This window comes from Lepidochelys kempii, chromosome 1 (genome assembly GCF_965140285.1).
Source record: "Lepidochelys kempii isolate rLepKem1 chromosome 1, rLepKem1.hap1, whole genome shotgun sequence".
In the NCBI taxonomy this organism is placed as follows: domain Eukaryota; kingdom Metazoa; phylum Chordata; order Testudines; family Cheloniidae; genus Lepidochelys; species Lepidochelys kempii.
In genome coordinates this window covers 272,893,308-272,912,898 of record NC_136380.1, presented here as the reverse complement: position 1 = coordinate 272,912,898, position 19,591 = coordinate 272,893,308, and the positions used below count along the sequence as shown (strand labels likewise).

The window sequence follows — 19,591 nt, the reverse complement described above, 5'->3', positions numbered from 1 at the left end:
ATAGGTTACTAATTATCTTGCTCTGCTGCTATAAATGGCAGCAAAATACAAAAGGAAAATAAACAATTTACACTCACTTGTTTGGCTGGGATTTGTAGCTAGCTACAGGGAACTGTTTTTGCTCAGCTTATCCCAGGATATTTCGAATGGATGGGTGAATTAATAAGAGTAGAGGATCTTTGCATATAATTAAAATATAATATCCCTCTTGGAGGTTATTTGAAGACTGGGTGTTTTGCAAAGGGTGAATCTGTAGCATGGATAAATATTTCACAACGCTGTTTGATTTTATTTCCTTTTTTATTTTTGGTGCTTCTGGAGCTCTGAGGCTGGTGTGTAAGATATTAGCCTGCTGCTAACAAAGCAGCATTATCAAGATGTTGAAGAAAGAGTGTCAGCTCTGAGAAAAATGCTGCCAACCAGCGCTTGATGCAATGCAGGGAACCCTAAAAGCTGAGGTGAGGCTGATAACAGAGAGGCTCAAATTTTTCATTCAAATTTATTGATACTTAAAAGTTAATTAAAGAGCAATTGTTTGTTTAAAGACTAATTACTGAACTCTAACAAACACTGAACACAAAAGAAAGAACGAAGGGCTTTGTAATTAACTCAAAACCGTGTAAAATATCTGATGCATAATGACAATACTAAAAATTGTCTCATTTTCAACAACATTAAATAAAAGTGTGTTACATACATTTGGGTAATATATAGGCCAGATTCTTTGTTGTGCTCAGTTTCTGCTCAGCAAAGCTGGTTGTGGGGCTGTCAGAGAGCTTACGATAACTCCTTGATTCTCTTCCCTGATCCCAACACAGGCTAGAGCAGCCTGGGGACTCCTCTAGCTTATGCCAGATAGCTATAGTCCCTAGAGGGCCACCTATAAAGTGGGAATAGCTGGAGCTCATCATGCTCTGGCAATTGCTCCCCTACTCCAGTATACCCCTCACCACCCTTATCCCCTGCATTGGAGGCTAGACGGAGGCTAACTATGTTATGTCTATGCCTGTTGGGGGCTCCCCCAGATAGGGAGTTATGGGGAGTCTCTGCTCTGTTTGCCACATGAGTGTCTCCCAGGGAGTAGAGTGGACCAGATATCCGGAATCTTATGAGTTTAATGATTTATGAGTTTAATGTTATATATACTGGATGGATCAGAAACCCCCATACTGCAGTCTATACAAATATGTAACATTTAAAAATACATACATGGTATCTATATGAAACTAGAGCTGCATGAAACATTTTTGGCAAACAGTAAGTTCATGGCAAAAGAACATTTTTCAGGACACCAAAACAATAGCTATGACCAGCTGCAGTGTGTAGTCTAAATGTAGCTGCATGCCACAGTGAAAAGCAGGCTGCATCCTATACGAGTGAAAGGCTCTGATAGAGAGGAGGCATCAGGGAAAGGCCTCAGCAGCTTTCTGTTGCCAGAGCTTTTCACTGCAGTGAAGAGAGGCTCTGCTGAGAGAAGGGAGTGGGATTGCCTCTCCTGTGCCAGAGTCTTTTCCTGCAGCAGGGAAGGACTTCAGTAGCAGGGAGGCAGCAGGATACTACATTGCTAAAAATAGCAGCACAGATGGAGACCAACAGCTTGGGTGAGTGGAAAGCCATGTATGGAATGTACTTCTACATACCCACACCCTTCAGGTGTGTCTTTATTCACCTGCTGTGCCTTATGATCTACACTGCTATTTATACCCACATTATAGGGGCTATGTACATACATACACTACGCGTTGCTGGAAGAACTGTGCAGTGCAGATGTACCTGATTTGCAACTTTGGGTTGAATATGGCAAATAGTTTCAACCAAACAAACTGAAACAAAATTCAGAGATGTCAAAACATTTTGTTCCTCCCAAACATTTTTTTTTCCTTCCAGATGTTCATTTCGGTGAGAAAAAAAATCAGTTGAGTATTTTTCTGTTTGGCCACTGACCCAAAATCAATTATTTGCTCAGCTCTATATGAAAAACACATGCATCCTTCCCCGCCCCCTTTACTTTTAATAAGCTTTCAAATTATGACTTAAAAAAAAGATACCATATGATGCCTGCTCATAGCAAACCCTCCCCAGCTACCACTACTCAACCAGATCAAAGTTACCAAAATAGTGCAAAGCCCACACTGCCTTGTGCACCTACTTCCTTGAAAAAGGGGTAAAGAGGATTCAACCACAGCACCCAACATGGACAATGGCCAGTTGGGTGCTATGGTTGAATAGTCCATTTTCGCTTGAGGAGCAGTGCCCTCTCTGCAGTCTCTGAGGCACAAGGTTGATACAACAGGGGACACCAGGCACCCAGACATCACCTGGTGCCTCCATATTGTGACAAAGCTCTGTCCTTGCCTCCGTGGGTCCCGCATTTCCTGGCGGATTTCGCTAGCCTCAGAGGCTCACTGTGACCCTCCACGTAACCCTTCTCTCTCTAGACACAAGGGTCACAGTCTACTGAACCATTTTCATCATAAGCCAGTAAGGGAGGTGAGGAGAAGTTATCCTTCCTTGCACAGTCTCTGTTGTCTCCCAGTCTGAGTGATTAATCAGGGGGCAAAGCGGCGGGGGGAGCCCAGGCCCACCCTCTACTTCAGGCTTCAGCCCAGGGGCCCTAATAGTATCAGCTATGGTAGCTGACCTTTTAGAAACATAACATGTACAATTCCCTGGGCTACTTCCCCCACAGCAGCCCTCACTTCCTCAAGCTCCACTTCACCCTTACCTCAGAGCCTCCTTCCTTGTGCCTCATATGGTGTGTACTACTCAGCCTCTCCAACAGCACAACTTCCTCCCACAGCTCCTGACATGCACACCCACCTGACTAACTGGGAGGCTTTTAACTGTTTTCAGCCAGCTCCTGATTGGCTTCAGGTGTCCCAATCAACCTAGCCTTCTCCCTGCCTTCTGGAAAGTTCTTAATTGGCCCCAGGTGTCTTAATTGAGCTGGAGCAGCTGCCATTTCACTTATCCTGGTACCAGGGATTTGTTTAGCCTGGAGCTAATATATCTATCTCCCACTACTTTTCCATAGCCATCTGGCCTTGCCCCATCACAATATACATCAATCTGAAGGGGTGTGGCTTGTTCTGTCAAATTGCAGGGGCCCCATAATCACCTGAAACAGACAGTGAAAGAAAATGAGGAAACTTTTATTTACATATTTTCACTTTTGAACAGCTCTAATATACTGTGTACACGTCTCTGTGTAATGGATTCAAATATAAGAAAATGGCTTGCCTCCTAGGTAACTGGGACACAAGTTTACACACCTACTAAGTGTCAGTATTTTAACAATGAATTGATCTCGGAGTTATTTGCTTTAAGCTTTTTTCTTTTAATCAGATGCCAGAGGGGTTTTTTTGGTCTTCTCATAATTAATAACCACAAGGGCTCAGAGTAAAGTCAATCATTATCATTACTAAATAAGAGAGGAAAGCAGACTCCTTATCCTAGGGAAGGGGAAATCTGTTTCTGGAAAGAAGTGTCTAAGATATAGTCAGTTTAGTTTAACACTTACTTGTATCTTATACAGAGCTGTTTATGCTTTTGTAGCATTAGCCTATGAGTCACTTCATCCTTTATCTAGCAATATTGTTGAATTCCAGGGTCGTTTTGTTTTTTCCCCTTTCTAGAGACATTAAGATTTCCTTGAACTCTGTTCCCCAAGGCCAGGAATGTGATGTTTTTTTCCAATGGTCTGGAAAGGAAAGACATTATTGGCCTTTTATAATTTGTGTTGTCAACTACTGATGTTTCTGCAAAAGATGTCCAATGAAATCTGTGCGAATTAGAGACACTTTTTTGCAAAGATCTTTCAAATACCATAATATAAAATGGAATCATTGTTGAAAACGAATTAATTTTAGGAGTACAGGTGCAAACATGACATACAAATCATCACTACTTATAAGCACTTCCAGAAGGGACGTGCTCCTTCCATTTACACACTGATCACCAATTGAGTTTATGTACTGAAACATCTGTAGATGCAACATCCTTCTGTGCACATAAACCTAAAAGGATATAAAATATGATGCATTTTGCTGGTTCCAATTCAAGAACTCAGAGTTAGATCAGTGAAAATTGCTGGGTGAAAATTAAAATAAAATAAAAGATCCAGATATTTGCTCCAATTTAAAAATGAATTGACATCACCTGTCCTCCCATCTTTTTGCATTCACTTTCCATGACCGTATCAGTAGCTGGAGGTTAACCTGAAAGAATGCTCACAGAAAGCACATTCTAAGCTTGCATACTAATGTACCCATGAATAGTCCATTTTAACTCACATGGATATGGCAATGTGGGGATGTGAACAAACCTGAACTAAGAATTAGCATCACAATAAATTATTTTGTTGAACTGTCCTGATCTTTTCACAGATCTTAATTAAATAAATGATGTCTAACATTTCCCCCAGGTTTGAATTTATAGTTGGATGAATATGAAGAAAACTGCACAAAAGACAATGGTGAAAATGCACTAATAAAAGCAATTTGTATTTCCTGGTTGGTCACTTGCTCCTTTCCCTGCATATCAGGGATCATTCTAAGAATCATTATTAGGCATTTGCCCACACTATCTGGGGTTGTGATCTTGTCAGATCTCTCAAAGTAGGATTGAGTTTGATCCATATATAGGCCCTTATCCTGCCCATTAAAGCCATGGGAGTTTTGCCAACACAATTACACCAGTTGGGAGTGTTACCAGAAGAACAAATGTGGGAGTATGGTACAGCCAAGACCATGTTCAAACATATATTCTGGGGATCCCTTTTCAGAGCACCCTTTTGAGAACACATCTTCTAAACAATAGAACTAAGTGCTGGGATGGATAAAGATGTTGTGCATCTGTTAAGAAACATAAGTTTATAGTCTTCATAGATGTCAAAATAAATGTTTCCTGAAGTGTACTAGCTGCAAAGAAAATAACAGTAGTGATCTAGGGACAGCAAAACCACACCAGACAGAGTGCTTTAAGCTTTCTGACCTGCTGATCAGGGAGTCAGACAAAAGAATTTCATTTGTGGGCAACAACAAATTGGATATTTAGGATTTAAGCTGGAAATCTTTTGTGGAATTATATTGTGACTACTGTAATTCATGCCAGGGTAGGTTTTCCCCCCGACTGCTTGGAAACTATGCTTCTGCCAGCTGTTGGACTGAGAGTTTGGGGCAAGCACTGCCTTCCTTCCTTCTGACCAAATGGTCATTCCCGATCAGTGGTGGAACGAGAGAAAAGATATGCCTCCTCCCTGCTAGGTAGCAAGAGACAGGGAAGAACAGAGAAGAGGAGACCTCCTACCCTGCAGGAAGCAATAGGAGTTGCAGGGGTGGAAGAGTGGTAAAGAGGAAACTCCTCTGACACCTTTTTACCTCCTTCCCTTAAGGAGACAGGAAGAAGAGGATAGGGCTTCTCTGTTCAGCCATCAGCTGGGAGGCGGTGAAGGAGGATAGTGAAAGGAATTAGAGACAGACAAGGAAGACAGCCATCCTGACAGCAGCCAGGAGCAAAAAAGAAAGGCCCAGTTAGTCATTGGCAGGCATCATGGAGAAGCAATGGTCTCATGTATTAACAACTCACACATCCCAGTGCAGTGCTATGACATTGTATTTTACTTCATGACACCACATGATGAAGTGGCTCTAAAATGGAGAGATGCTGATTTACACCAGATAAGGATCCAGTCCATTCATAGGTGAATTGATCCTTATTTTTAGTGCATTATGACTTGTGATGCAAAAGCACAACCATAGACTGTAAGCTGATTGGGACATGGTGTGTCTTTTCATTAAGACTGGGATTTACAAATGAGCCTAAGGCACATCCCTTAACTCCTTTAGCCTCCTTTGAAAACCCCAGTATACATATACTTGCAGTGCCTAGCACAATTAGGTTGTGATCTCTAGGCACGATCACAGTACAAATAATGAAGGTAAGAAATGTTCACTTTATTATCTCAGTGTGCAGAACTCTCACTGTGCATCTCCTGTTTGTGTTGGTAGAAATTTGGGATCTGTTCCTGCAGTGTCAAGCTGGTAGAAGTCCTCTAGATGGGTTCAGGGGTGTTCTACACAGACCCACTTACAGGATCCTGGCCATGGCACATGAGACACCATCAACATAAGATACGTAATGTACTTGAAGTGAACTTGAATAGGCAGAGCTCAAGCATGGGGCAGAGGCGTTTTTCTTCTCTGTTAGTGGGTAAATTCACTTGGCAGAGTTCATGACTGTCACTTTAAAAACATTCCTGAGGGAAGTCTGCACATCTGTCATAGTTGCACACACAAAAAATTCCAAAACTGGAGATTCCATGCCCATCTCAGAAATGGATCTTACCATCAGCTGCTCTGTTCAGGCCGAGGAAGAATTTAAAAATGCCTTATCTGTGGAGTACCATCAAATAAAGCAAGAATTTTTGCTGTGCTTTAATATACTATTATAATTAGAACTGAGCATAAAATACAGCTCACCTTCTTCACGTACAGAAAGATACATCTTTTCAATACTGTGTTTCCTAACAATGATTAACAGTAATAACCACAGTAAAATATACTATAGTGATGGGCACTATAGAAAATCAAATTCTAAAATGTATAGGTAGTAACTTAGAGAAAAAATGTGGCTATATTATGTCCCCCCTTCTTCATTATATTAATTACTTTGAAAACTAGACTTTCTTTTCCCCCAATGCTGCTAATGTGTTGCATTACAACTGAGGTAAGGTCTTTCAATAAGGGTTCTATACTTGTGCAGGGCTCTACTTAACTTAGAGCTCTTTGAAGGATTGGAGCCATAAACAGTAGGCTGACTAATTCTGGCTGTAGGAGGATAGCTAGATCTTCTTCATAAAAAGGACTTTCTTTTGTAGGGTCACTTTGGGCTGAAAGGTCTATCACACAGATCTTGCAAGTGGGCAGTTGTAGGTCCTTAAAGATGAATAGTAAAGGATATTAAAAAAATTGGGTTTGTGTCTATTTTTTTTATGCTGTATAAAGAAAAGCCTGAACAATTTATTTATATATTTTTTGGGGATGGGGCTTTCGTTTGTTTATTTTCATACAGTTAGGAATATCGAGTCTAGTTCTCCCTTGTTTCACTAGAGGAATTGTTGGCCTGCTTTGCATATCAAAAAGAATTTAAAAGGCATTAACACCTCCTCATTCTACAGTTGCATATCACCTTTAAGTACATCGTACATGGTACTGTTTCAAAAACAAAACTTGCCTTTAAAAATAGGACCAAGATGTTGCAAACAAGGGGTTAAAATATTTTCTGCACAGACACAGTGGTGTGTGACATCACTCAGTGTCACAGGATGTGACTGACACAGCCTCAGTGTGACTCACTATAACAAGAAGTATCATCAGCTGGCATACTGAAAAAAATACAGGATTGTCAAGGCTAAAGAAAACGCGTGAAGGGGAAAATGATCCACAGCTTTATCTTATTAAACCCTTTAAAATTACTTGCACAAAAAGAAATGAATCATATAATACATTTCACTTCCTGAGTTGTTCTCAGAGTACTAGGGAACCAAGGCAAAAATATTCTGGGATCCAAAACACACAGTTCTGACCTGCTGTTCAGAAAGATTCTAAATGATGCTTTAAAAGCATTTAGCTAAATTAACAATTCTTTTTAAATATGAAGAAAAAGAAGGTGTCAGCCATATGCAAACTTCAATTCTTTTGAAAAGGAAAAAATGATAGAGTAGTAATTGTCATTTTACTTGAACAAAAGAGCAAAAACCCAATTACATCATTCTGACTTTTTTTAAAGTAAGTGTGGGAAACTACTTCCTGCCTACATAAATATCCCTTGCAGATCCAACTAGTTACAGTAGTTTTCTTCACTTCCCTCTCGAAAACTGTTGTGTAATGTTTCTGTGCACTGTTAAACAGCTGCCAGGTTTCACCACAGAGGAGTTGCATTTCTATGCAGGATGAAGTGATTTGTGCTATAGTGGGAATTATAGTTAGATCATTTTACATGTTTCAGAGTAACAGCCGTGTTAATCTGTATTCACAAAAAGAAAAGGAGGACTTGTGGCACCTTAGAAACTAACCAATTTATTTGAGCATAAGCTTTCGTGAGCTACAGCTCACTTCATCGGATGCATACTGTGGAAAGATATAAAAATAAATTGGTTAGTCTCTAAGGTGCCACTTAGAAACTTTTCAGGTCTGGTCCAAATTTCATTTTATTTTAAAAGCTTGAACCAAAATGGTCCTTTTTATTTTAATTTGAGGAGAATGGAGAAATATTACGTTTCCCAGGTATAAAAATGATTTGCACATCAGCTCTATGGTTTGGTCATGCATCAGTGCAGAAGCAGTTATAGTCAGGCGACATTCACCCGAATGCTATGATGGAGTGTGTGTACACAAAAGGCACAAACAGTACTTAAAATACAGCAGCCACTGACTGCTTTACATTATGCGAAGTGTGTATGCGCAACACCATGAGAATAGGTGAACAAAGTATTTCAGACAGAGAAAAGGAGAAAACTAGCAATGAAGGATACAATGTCAGTGTAAGAACCAAGGGACACAAATAAGGAAGGAAAACTAGTAGGACATATTGCAGTTTTGGTCCTTTGGGAGATGCTAGCAAGGGGCTCTGGAAATAGTCAGGGCTAGGAAAGAGGAATAAGTGGGACACACCTTCATTCCATAGGACATTGCTTTGGTTGAGACTGCTTCACGTTGCTTTCTCCATTTCTTTTAGCAGCAGCTTTGCCTTGGGGAAGCCCCTTGGCACCATTTCTTGCTCTGCTTTTTTGGATACCTTCCTGTCAGCTTGCGGTGAGCTTCCTGTCAGCTTGCAGCTTGCTATTGCACTTTTTCTACTGGTGCTTCTCCAGTGACTGCAGTGACCTTACATAGTCATGTGTCTTGGTGGACGGTAGGCCCCACCTGGACTGAATAATCCATCAGTGATCTTTGAGTGTCCGCATTAATATTGTGGGACATCTGTTTGCTGCTATAACTGTTGTGATACTATTTTGGAACATGGGAATTTGATAACATTTTCATTGCAATGCAGGCAGATAAGGATGAGTGATGGTGGGCAATCATACACAAGCAGTAGAGAGTCTTTGGAGGACTAGTGGGTACCAAACAGGCACATATTATATGCATTGTGTGCGTAGGCCATTTCATTTAGAAGTGTTTGCTCCAAATGAACATTTTACCCTTTACAGCAGCATGGCTGATTTCATTCCTGGCATTAACCTTATGCTGTTGATCTAGGTTCATTTATCTCGAGCTGTATAGATCCAACAAGTTCTTCTCAAACATCTGCCCACTATTTGTATGCATGGATTGTCCACTGTGTATGGATGCAATTTGCCACTGCCCAGGCCCCCTTGCCTGCAAGTTTCCCCCCCACCCCCATCAGATGCCTGCAGCCAGCTTCAGCCATCGGTGCCCACTTCCGTGATTGCTGGCAACCCATACCAGTTTAGACTTATCCATGCAATGTGCAACTCTTGCAATGCAGAGTGGGAATGTCACATTGGGAAACAGAACCATGAGTAATGCTTTTGCCTGGGCTGGGAATCATAAAGACTAGCATGTGACTTCCCAAGTTTCCCTGCAGGCTACTTGTGCTATTGATTTTGCAGCACTTGGGAAAACAACAGTATGCTTATGTAGGGTGAACTGGTTGACCCCTCTCTATTGCTCAGAGCAATATTTGCACTACTTTAAGGCTGCCTTGGATCCATGATGCATATTACTAATCATTTTATGGTTCACATATTTGCTTTGACGGTTGTTTGGTGCTCATTGGGTGGATATGGCATATGGTATAGCATATATGTATATTTTAGGGTTCTTCACTCATTTTATTTGGATAAAAAAAAATACTCCGTGCCAACTTTTTTTAAAGCTTGAATCTTCAAACAAGAACTTTGCAAGTTAAATTAATATGGATGGTGTGTGCCTCTGCTTTTCTTTGTGATCTTTTCACAGATTAATTAAATGACATTTGGAAATCATCTGGGGTACCACAGCTTTGCATGTTATGTGGCTCACTGATCTCATTTTGATAGTTTTTATAGGAGAAGAATCAAATTCTGCTCTCATCTGATGTAAATCCAGAGAAACTCCATTAACTGTGATGGAGACTGTAGCACACAGGCCACTGACTGCCTCCAAGCACCCCCTTGTGGTCAGATATCACTCTGCAGTGCCATACTACCAATTTCTCCCCCCTCAGGTAAGGACTGAATCCTTACCTACAAGCCCCAATGGAGGTTCAGTCACTTCTTCCCTCAACGCAGGGAGGCCCCTAGCCTTTCTTCCCAGAGCTGAGTCCCCAGTACAAACTTTCTCAAAGCTTTACCTGGCTGGAGCTTAGCCTTCTTCAACCCTCTGGTTTCCAGGCTGCCATACCCTTCTCCTAGTCAAGGTCTCCAGTAGGAGCAAGGCTCATTACTCCTAGGGTTAAGCTAAACCTTTCTCCGCCCTCTGGCTCCCAAGGACAAACCCATCTGTCATTCAGGGTCTCTAACAGGAGCCTCCTGCTCATTGCAAGTCCTCTGTCACAGCTCCCTTAATCTCAGGGTCCACTCATACTCTCTGCAGTTCTTCTACCAGTTCCTGAGTTTCAGCCAATTTACTGCACACCTACAGCAATCTCAGCTATTCTCTCAATCACTCACTCCCTGCTGCCTTTTATGTTGGAATCACCTGGTTCCGCTCAGGTGGAGCTCACATTCTAACCAGGGCTGGTTTAGGCCCAGGCTCTCTAGCCTCCGGGCAAGCCACCCAGTTACAGAGACCATTCCAGGGTCTTTCCTGGATTTATACAAAGTAAGTGAGAACAGAATTTGTTCCGAAATGTTCTTCATGCTATGAATGGCACAGGCATAAGATCCACAAAAGAACAGATGAGTGATTCTGGCACTTAGGACTCAGTCGTAGGCACCTTTAAGAAAATAAGTTTTCTGTTTATATGGGTGCATGAGTGAAAAAAGGAAAAGTGCCCCGTGCTAGGACAACATTGCAAGGAATGTGGCAAGTTGAACCACTTTAGCAGTGTGTGCAAGAGCAGAGGAAGGTCCCAGAAAGATTCCATCAGACTTGTACAAGAGGGGAATGATGCACCAAAGAGTGGCGATGAAATCATGACTCTCTCCTTGAGTCAGAAAGCATAACTGGTTCATGTTATTGGGACAGGAAAGAAACAAAGGACAATAACCTCTGTGCATGTAACAATGTTAATGGAGAAATGCCCTGTGTGATTTTAGCTGGAGAGCAGGGCCTCCTGCAATGTGATTCCTTGGAGGTGAATTGGATTAGAAAAAAAAAAATTGCAAAAAGCAAGTGGATTCTAATCATGTACAATCAGACCATAATACAGACTGTAGGAAAATATAACCTGATGTTAACTGACCATGGGAGCCCCATGGACAAAGAAGACAACTCTGGGGGATGATTTCAAAGGGGAAAAGTTCTTCAAAAGGAAAACCGTGCCTGTGGAACATAGGCTTGCCCTGAAGGAAAATTCCACTGGTACTACATAATCCAATACTTAAGAAGTTCAAAAGTCTTCAGAGCAGGGGTATCATAGCACTTGTAGAGGCCAATACAGCCTGGCTAAGCAGCATGGTGGTGGTATTGTAGTCATCAGGCAAATTACTCATCTGCATAGACCCAAAGCCACTGACCTGGGCATTGAAAAGATGCCACTATCCACTGACGACAATTGATGACATCTTGAGAGAACTTTCCAAAGCCAGGATCTTTCCGGTCCATGATGTGATTTTTGCACTTAAGCCTGGATAAAGAGTCTAGCATGCTGACAACTTTTGCAATGCCATTTGGTCACTATAGATGGCTGCACATGCTGAGGGGCATAAGCCCAGCACCAGAGATGTTCCAAAGAAGGCTCGCTCAAGGGCTGCCTGGGGTGACAGTAATTGCTGATGGTATCCTAATTGTAGGGGAAGGGAACATGGATAAAGAAGGTGAATGAGACCATGACAGAAAACTGCAAATGTTCCTACAGCAATGCAAGGACAAGAACATAAAACTCAACCCAGAAAAAATCTGACTCAAACAGCAGGAGGTAACATACATTTACTCACAGCAGAGGGGCTGAAAGCAGATCCCAGCAAGATCAAGGGACTCAGAGAGAAGCCAGCTCCAGTGGATGTGATGGGGTACACACTCCATTGGAATGATACATTTTCTGTCCAAGTTCTGTCCACAGCTGGCTGCAGTAGTGGAACTCTTAACTCAGCTCACAAGGCAGGATGTTGAATGGGACTGGGCAGGCCCCCAACAACAAGCAGTTGACATGCTGAAACCAATGATAAATAGATGAGCCTGTCCTGAAGCAGTACCAGCCAAGAGAGCCACAGACACTCCAGTGTGATCCATCAGGGAAAGGACTGGATGTATCTCCTTTGCAGAAGCATCCGGTTGCGTACACCATCAAATCCTATCCAGGATTGAACAGGGGTAGCCCTAAATAGAAAGAGAGCTTGTGACTATGATATCTGGAGTGAAGAAATTCCATCAATACATCTATGGCCAAAAAAGTCCAACACAGGCACTGATGGGACATAGGAACAAAACCCTGTTGCCAGCGAGGGAAGACCTGTTACAGCCAGAACGATGTGGACATCGCTGAAAGGAAACTGGCCTGCTGTCAGAGGTAACCTAGAAAGTACATATTACTTCCCAAGTCTTCATTTGTACTTTTATCCAGGAAACTTTTTTTTTAAGTTTCTAGTTTGAGTCTTATGTTTTAGTAAATATGGAAGAACCCCCCACCCCAACGTATTGGACATACCAGGCAACCTCTTCTGGCCTGACAGGGATCCTACCTTTGCAGATATCTTGAGTTTTTCAGGCCCGTGCTGTTCTCTGACTCAAGCCTGTGCCATATGGGGATTCAGAAGTGACTTAAAATATATTTCCTTCCCTATGATGCCAGGCTACTGGGATGTGGGAATTTATGGGGTCAAATCCCAATCAAAATTTCTTAGGAAAAAATTCTCGTGTGGATACATTTTATGACAAATACAGTTATAGTCCATAACCTAAGACCCAGAGAATCATAACTGTTCTCATGAGCCGGGGCTGTGCACCTGGGTTTGGGCCTGAGCCAACTTCCACTTGAGTCTATGGTAATCTTTTTATTGACTTTACTCTGCCAGCTGCTGTCCAGCTCAAGGATTGACAAAACACCATCATTTGCAAAAGCAACAGGGACTGAAAAGTGGGAAATCAACAATTTTCAAGGACTCATGGTCACCGTACCCTAAGGAAGCTCCAAGCCTTGCAAATTTACAGACAGCAGCTGGCCCAGCAGAGGCTTTCATGCCTATTAATGAGTTTCCAAGATGGATGTCAGCAGAGACAGAAGACCTGCTGGAGATTAAGGACAGTGAAAGGGATACAGGACTTCTTAAACTACTAGGCATTTTAAAGACGATTTGTTTAATTTCAAAATTTGGACTGAGATATGGGCTAAATTCCTCCACCCAGCAGGCTGAGACAGAGTTATGGTTTTTTAAGCCAGTGGTGGGCAAGCTGCGGCCCAACAGGGTAATCTGATTGCGGGTAGTGAGAGATTTTGCCAATGTTGACCGTCCACAGGCATAGCTCCCCGCAGCTCCCAGTGGCCACGGTTCACAGTTCCCGGCCAATGGGATCTGCGGGAAGCAGCGGGCCACAGGGACATGCTGGCTGCTGCTTCCCACAGCTCCCATTGGCTGGGAACGGTGAACTGCAGCCACTGGGAACTGTGGGGGGCCATGCTTGCGGACAGTCAACATCAGCAAAATGTCTTGCAGCCCGCAATCAGATTACCCTGATGGGCCACATGCAGCCCGTGGGCCGCAGGTTGCCCACCACTGCTTTAAGCACTTGATAACATTTAATATTTAAGTGAGACTTAATTTTTCCCCACTGAGTTATTTCTTTTGCTATCTGTTTGAGGAAAAAACAGGAACAATGATTCAAGCCCTAACATCTTACATGTGTCTTAGTCATTGGCAATCAGAAGAAAGTTGCAATCTGGTTTCACGTTGAAAACAAACACATCCTGAGAGCATGGGCACAATTGATGCAATGCTGAGTCACTCTCAGCTGTTCACCATTATTAGCTATTCAGCATTGTTAAACTGATGGAAATTAATTTCCATCCAGTCTTGTAAAAGCCACTTTTCCTTCTGATCATAGTATTATTACAGCATTCTGTGTGCCACCAAAACAAAAAGACTTCAGATTTTTTTCTTGCTTTTTTGTTTGTCTTTCAAGGAACAACTTCTGATTTTCCAAACCCAGTTTTTGTGCTTATTTGTGAATCACTTCATCCTTCAGAACATGAAACTACAAACAGTGAGCTATTATGTATGGAATCAGAGGGCCCTTTCGTGGAGAGCAGAAAACAGCTAAATCTTGAGAAAATCAAATGAAAACCAAAATTACTGAAGATGAGCATCGAGCCACAAACCATACAGTATCCCTAACAACAATGGAGTATGAATATGAGCAGCATATTTACAGCTACAGACTTGACTTTTATTGGTACTAGAGCATATAGCAAGAGACTATGGTTTTCACGTAAAGCATCATCTCACATAAATTGAAAGTTACTGCACGCTTTCCCCAATTACACACAATTAGTATATATATTTTACATTAATTACCCATTGTAATTGTCTGGGCACATGTTAAGTGACTTAAAGAAATAATTATAAGATAACAATTTCACAAAAGTAAAATCTGAACGTAACTCCCAAGACCAGCCCCTAGCATAATTGCAAATCAGATATTTGCCCAGCTATTCCTTCAAGCCTGCACACCATGGACTTGATATTAAATATACTGGGGCTTTGTCAGGCCAAAATGGGAAGCAAGTTCCAGAGTTGAGGAACCTCTAGTGCTTGCCTGTTATCAGAACTATCCCAGCAAATCTCAGTGGTCAGGTTGCCTTAGAGAGAGATTAATTCTCCAAGGAAGTCAGGACCTGAAGTAAGGAAGATTTTATAGATCAAAGTCATCACTGCAAATTAACTCTAGAAGGAAACTGGTAGCTACTGCAATCTATGGAATTCAGTTGTAAAAAAGTCCACATGAGAAAATCCACTGTACAAAGCTTTGGCAAAGAAATGTGAATCTGAACTCCTGATTTTCTAGTTTGTGGACTCTTGAGAGGAGAAACTGCCAGTTGCACCTAAACATGAAGGTTTTGTGATATTGACACATGTTCATTAGTGATTAAGACCATGTCTACACTAGACAGCTTCCAATGGCACAGCTGTACCGATGGAGCGTAAGTGGAGTGTAAGATCACTCGTGTAGCTGCTCTATGCTGATGGGACAGAGCTCTCCCATCGACATAATCAAATCACCTCAACGAGCAGCGGTAGCTATGTCGGTGGGAGAAGTGTTTTTTTCACACCCATGAGTGACGTAAGTTTTGCCAACATAAGTGGTAGTGTAAGTGTATGGCCTAAGGCAAACATCACAAAAATCCCTTGTTTGTGACTTAAGATAGGATTAGTTAGTAGGTCCTTCTAGACCTCAAATGCTCCTACATCATAGTGCTATGTTGATTTCTATATCCAGTACAGTGGCAATAGATTTGCAAATGGAAAGATACCTGGTCCAAACAAAAACAAGACAAAGCATTATTGTTCAGAATTCCTTTAGGGCCAGCTCGTCAGCTGATGTAAATCAGCATAACCCAGTTTATACTAGCTGAAAATCTAGCCCTTAATGTGTTTCATTGTTTGAGTCTTTACAGCAAATTGTGATCTAAGCCAGTACCTTACAGTGCCTTATTTTGTTACATTAAGTAACAATTGGCAGTTCAAATTTGCCAACATTACTCATCTGCAACCAGTTGGGTACCATCATGCACAAGGCATTTTCTCCCATTCCCCTGCTAGTCATGTTGTATGCATGGAAAATAGAGTTGCACAAACATCTAAACTCAGAACAAAGCTGGAAAAACCTGCACCTTTTTTTTTTGCCAATTCCAGTTTGGGGAGGAAAATGCTGGCATTTTGCCCCAAAACGTCATAGCAAAAATTGATCTTTGCTACACATAACTGAAAGCTTTCAGGAATTGCTGAAGGAGTGCTTTCTATAGCTGTGCTGTAGCCTTTAGGATAGCCAGAGGCTTTGTCTTTAAATTCCGAATGACAGAAAAATAACTGCTACGAAGGTTCATTTTGTCAGAGCCTGGAGAAAAAATAAATCAGATGTGAGAAACCAAAAATCCTGGTTCTGGAGCAGGGCTAGCCTTATATTCCCAGTTGCTTATTTTTTGGGGGATGCGGGAGTACCAAATACAGGTTCACCCTGGAAAATCTGTTATCTTTATTCTATGAACAGACAAAGGAAGGATGGGGTCCACTGTTCAGCTTCTAGCCTGAGATTCTGGAGACCTGGGTTCAATTCCCTGCTCTGCTGAAGTCCCTGCACTTTCTCCAGGGGCACTTCAAAACTGTGGGATAAACTCCTCCAGGAATGAAGGATCTTCACAAACCTCACTGCTTTCTGCTCCAAGTGCAAGGCCTATTTATCAAATATAAATACACAGCAATATGTATGTTAAAACAAAAGCCACCTACTAAAACCACATACTCCAATGCACCTCATTCTCTCCCTGGCGAGAGGCTGATAGAACATGTGACAGATGTGCAGTCATGTTGCTTCATGCTCTGTTGGAGGGTGCTCAGATACTATCATGATTAGCACAGACTAGACTTCCTGCCTGACTTTGGGCAAGTCACTTAGGGCCAGAGCCACCTTACTAACTGCCTAACTGCTTAACTGCCTCACTGCCACTCTAGATGTAAGTCCAACATTGAGGTGCCATTGAGATCCTCAAAATCCCTGCTTGGCTGCCACCTAACACTGTAGAAGATTAAAGTCCCAAGGCTCCTACATTTCCACCCTTAAAGTCACCTAGGTGCCTACGTTTCTGCCAATGAGCATGTGCACAGCCATCTCTGGCTAGGGACCGGGCACCTCTTGTACTTAAGCCCCACAAGGATTGCCAGACTAGGCTTTCTCCCACCAATTCAGCCTGTGGGGCCCAGCCTGGGAGGCATGCTCAGAGCATGCCTAACTCCACACAAAACTGCCAGAGGAGGAGGTGGTTCCCCTTTCATAATTTTTAGCCGAGTGGTTAAGGCACTCACCCAGAATGCGGGAGACCCAAATTCAGATCCCTTCTCTGTGTCAGGTGGTGGGATCAAACCCTTTTCCTATGGCGATTTGGGACTCCATTCTTTTAGTAACTCTGGGAGAGTGGTAGTATCCCTGAGTCTGGGAATGCTGGAGAGCTGTGGGATTACCATGGTCAGTCGCCCTCCTGTGATATGCAGTGTTCCATCGTCCATACATTAGCTGTCACCACACTATTTTTAAATAAATCATAAAAATGTCCTTTTCGTTTTTTGTTTTGTTTACCACTGTGAGAGCAGTATCTTCCTGTGATAACATGGCCACTCTATGCTGGTGAGCAGCCAAGAATCTTGGAGTGAACTGGTTAGAAAAGCAGAACAAGTGAAACAATTTTTTTTTACAATTGGAAACATGTCTCAGCCTCTGCATCTGTTTGAATGTACCATACAGTCCATAGTGTGCTGGTCTACCTGTCCTCTTGCCTCTGTGCTGGCAGCAGTACCATAGTTTGATTGGTTTTGCTTTTTATTAAGTAAAACACAGTGAACAGGAATTAAACAATACCATTTTTAAAAAGAATCAAAAGCCACTTTTAAAATAAAATGTTACTGTTTCTCATCATGTCTGTGGATGTTTTAGTAAAACAATGTCTTTTTAACATTAGTCAAGCAATCATGGCCTTGACACATCACTAAAATGATGTATAATTTACTGGATCAGACATATCAGGTTGCTCATAGTTTAAATACCCATGTTTTTCTTTGAAGCTTGTTGCTTAGATACCAGAATGATAAGCACCTTTAAAATACTTGAGAGAGAAACTAGAAAACAATTTAGGCTTGTTTGAGCACCGAAACATTTTAGGAGTCTAGAGACCAACTGCAAAAAAACCCTTCTACTGGTCTGTAGGCTGATGTTGTTGCTGGATGTTCCCGTATGATGCAGTGTATCTAATTCCATCTCAGCAGAGGCAATAAAGCACTGTCTAACCTGCCATTTGGCAAGAGTCAAAGTTCATGCTTAAGATGTCTGCTCAGACCTGGTTTTAATCCATCCTTCATTTATCGGTATTTGTCAGTATCTCAGAAATGTAATTGGCAACCAGTCCTATATTGTAGCATGTTTGCACCATTAACTTAGTGATCTGTAACATGTGATTTACCACATCTGTCTGAATAGCCAAGTATTATTGTATCCTCAGATGTGCTCCTTAGTGTCCAACTTTTTTAAATGGTGTTTAAACTAAATAAAAATTCCCCAAGAAAAACAGCCACAAAAATCAGATGCCAGCAGCATGTATTTTAAAATATATTTTCTTCATTGCAAAAATGGTATAGTCTACAAAAATGGGGTGGGCTACACTATCCACAGGAGACTAGGGAAAATAAGCATTCTATTACATAGTAAATACACTGTTCATGGCTTTTATATTAAACACTATTGACTGAACTTTATAGTGATGTTTGATTTTTTTTGTCTGATGCTCACACTTGCCAGGGTGATCGAGTATGCAATAAATTCTTTTAAAAAAGAGAAAATTAAAACAAAAATGAGATCCTACTGTACAACCTGGATGATAGATTAAAAAAAACAAACAAACACATTTCCAGTGGAATTAATTTCTTGCCAGATGTGTTGGATTGATGGCTTTTGAAGACCACAAACTCCTCTTCATAGAGTAAGCGTATCACAGGAAATGGCAGACAGTGCAAGCTCCTCAAATGGACCAGTGCGCCTCAGTCTGAACCTGGAAGGATTATGGTAAAGTAGTTCAAACTCTTAATTGATTCAATCCTTGCCTTTTTGTTGATATAGTTAGGAACATTTGTGATAATGATTTTGCAATGTGCACCTCTGTATTATGAGAACTGAATGGAGATGGCCACTCATAGGTCTCCAAACTGCCCTCAAATAGGAGTGACTTATAGTTACTATTGACTTACCTGGATTCACACCAATGTTCTAGAGACAAAAGGCTCTATACGTCATTGCCAAAGGTCATTGCCAATACTTTGAGCCACCCAGTCATGCATGAGACTAGGTTCGAAAAGTGAGGAAACATGCATCCATCAGAGATGATATCTGCAGCAGCATCTGACACTTTCATGAGGACCTGAAAAAGGGAGAGCCCTTAGCCAAAGTCACACAGAAGGAGTTTTTGTCAGTGGCAAAATCTATTAGTGGAAAGAATGTTGCTTTGCTGAACTGCTATTATTTGGGACAGTTGAACTTCATGAAGATCAACATTTTGCAAACCTTGAGTTATAATTTCTGGCTTCACCAGGTTTGCAAAACAAGTTTGAGGTTGTGATTTCTTTCCCCTGTAATCTAAACCCAGATTTTTTGCATCAACTGGGGTGGGGAAGGAAATCTCTAACTAAAGTGTAGTCTGTTTTTAGATGTTAGAACAAGGTGAATCCTCC

The 19,591-nt window shown here is 41.6% G+C and overlaps 1 long non-coding RNA gene across 1 annotated transcript in view; it reads left to right on the top strand.

The window, feature by feature from the left end:
* Positions 1 to 19,384, top strand: part of LOC140905040 (uncharacterized) — a 49,560-nt gene extending 30,176 nt beyond the window's left edge. Inside the window, exon 3 of the long non-coding RNA XR_012156720.1 lies at positions 18,799 to 19,384. This is a non-coding gene — a long non-coding RNA (uncharacterized LOC140905040). The remainder of the gene's footprint in view (positions 1 to 18,798) is intronic.
* Positions 19,385 to 19,591: the final 207 nt, after the last annotated feature.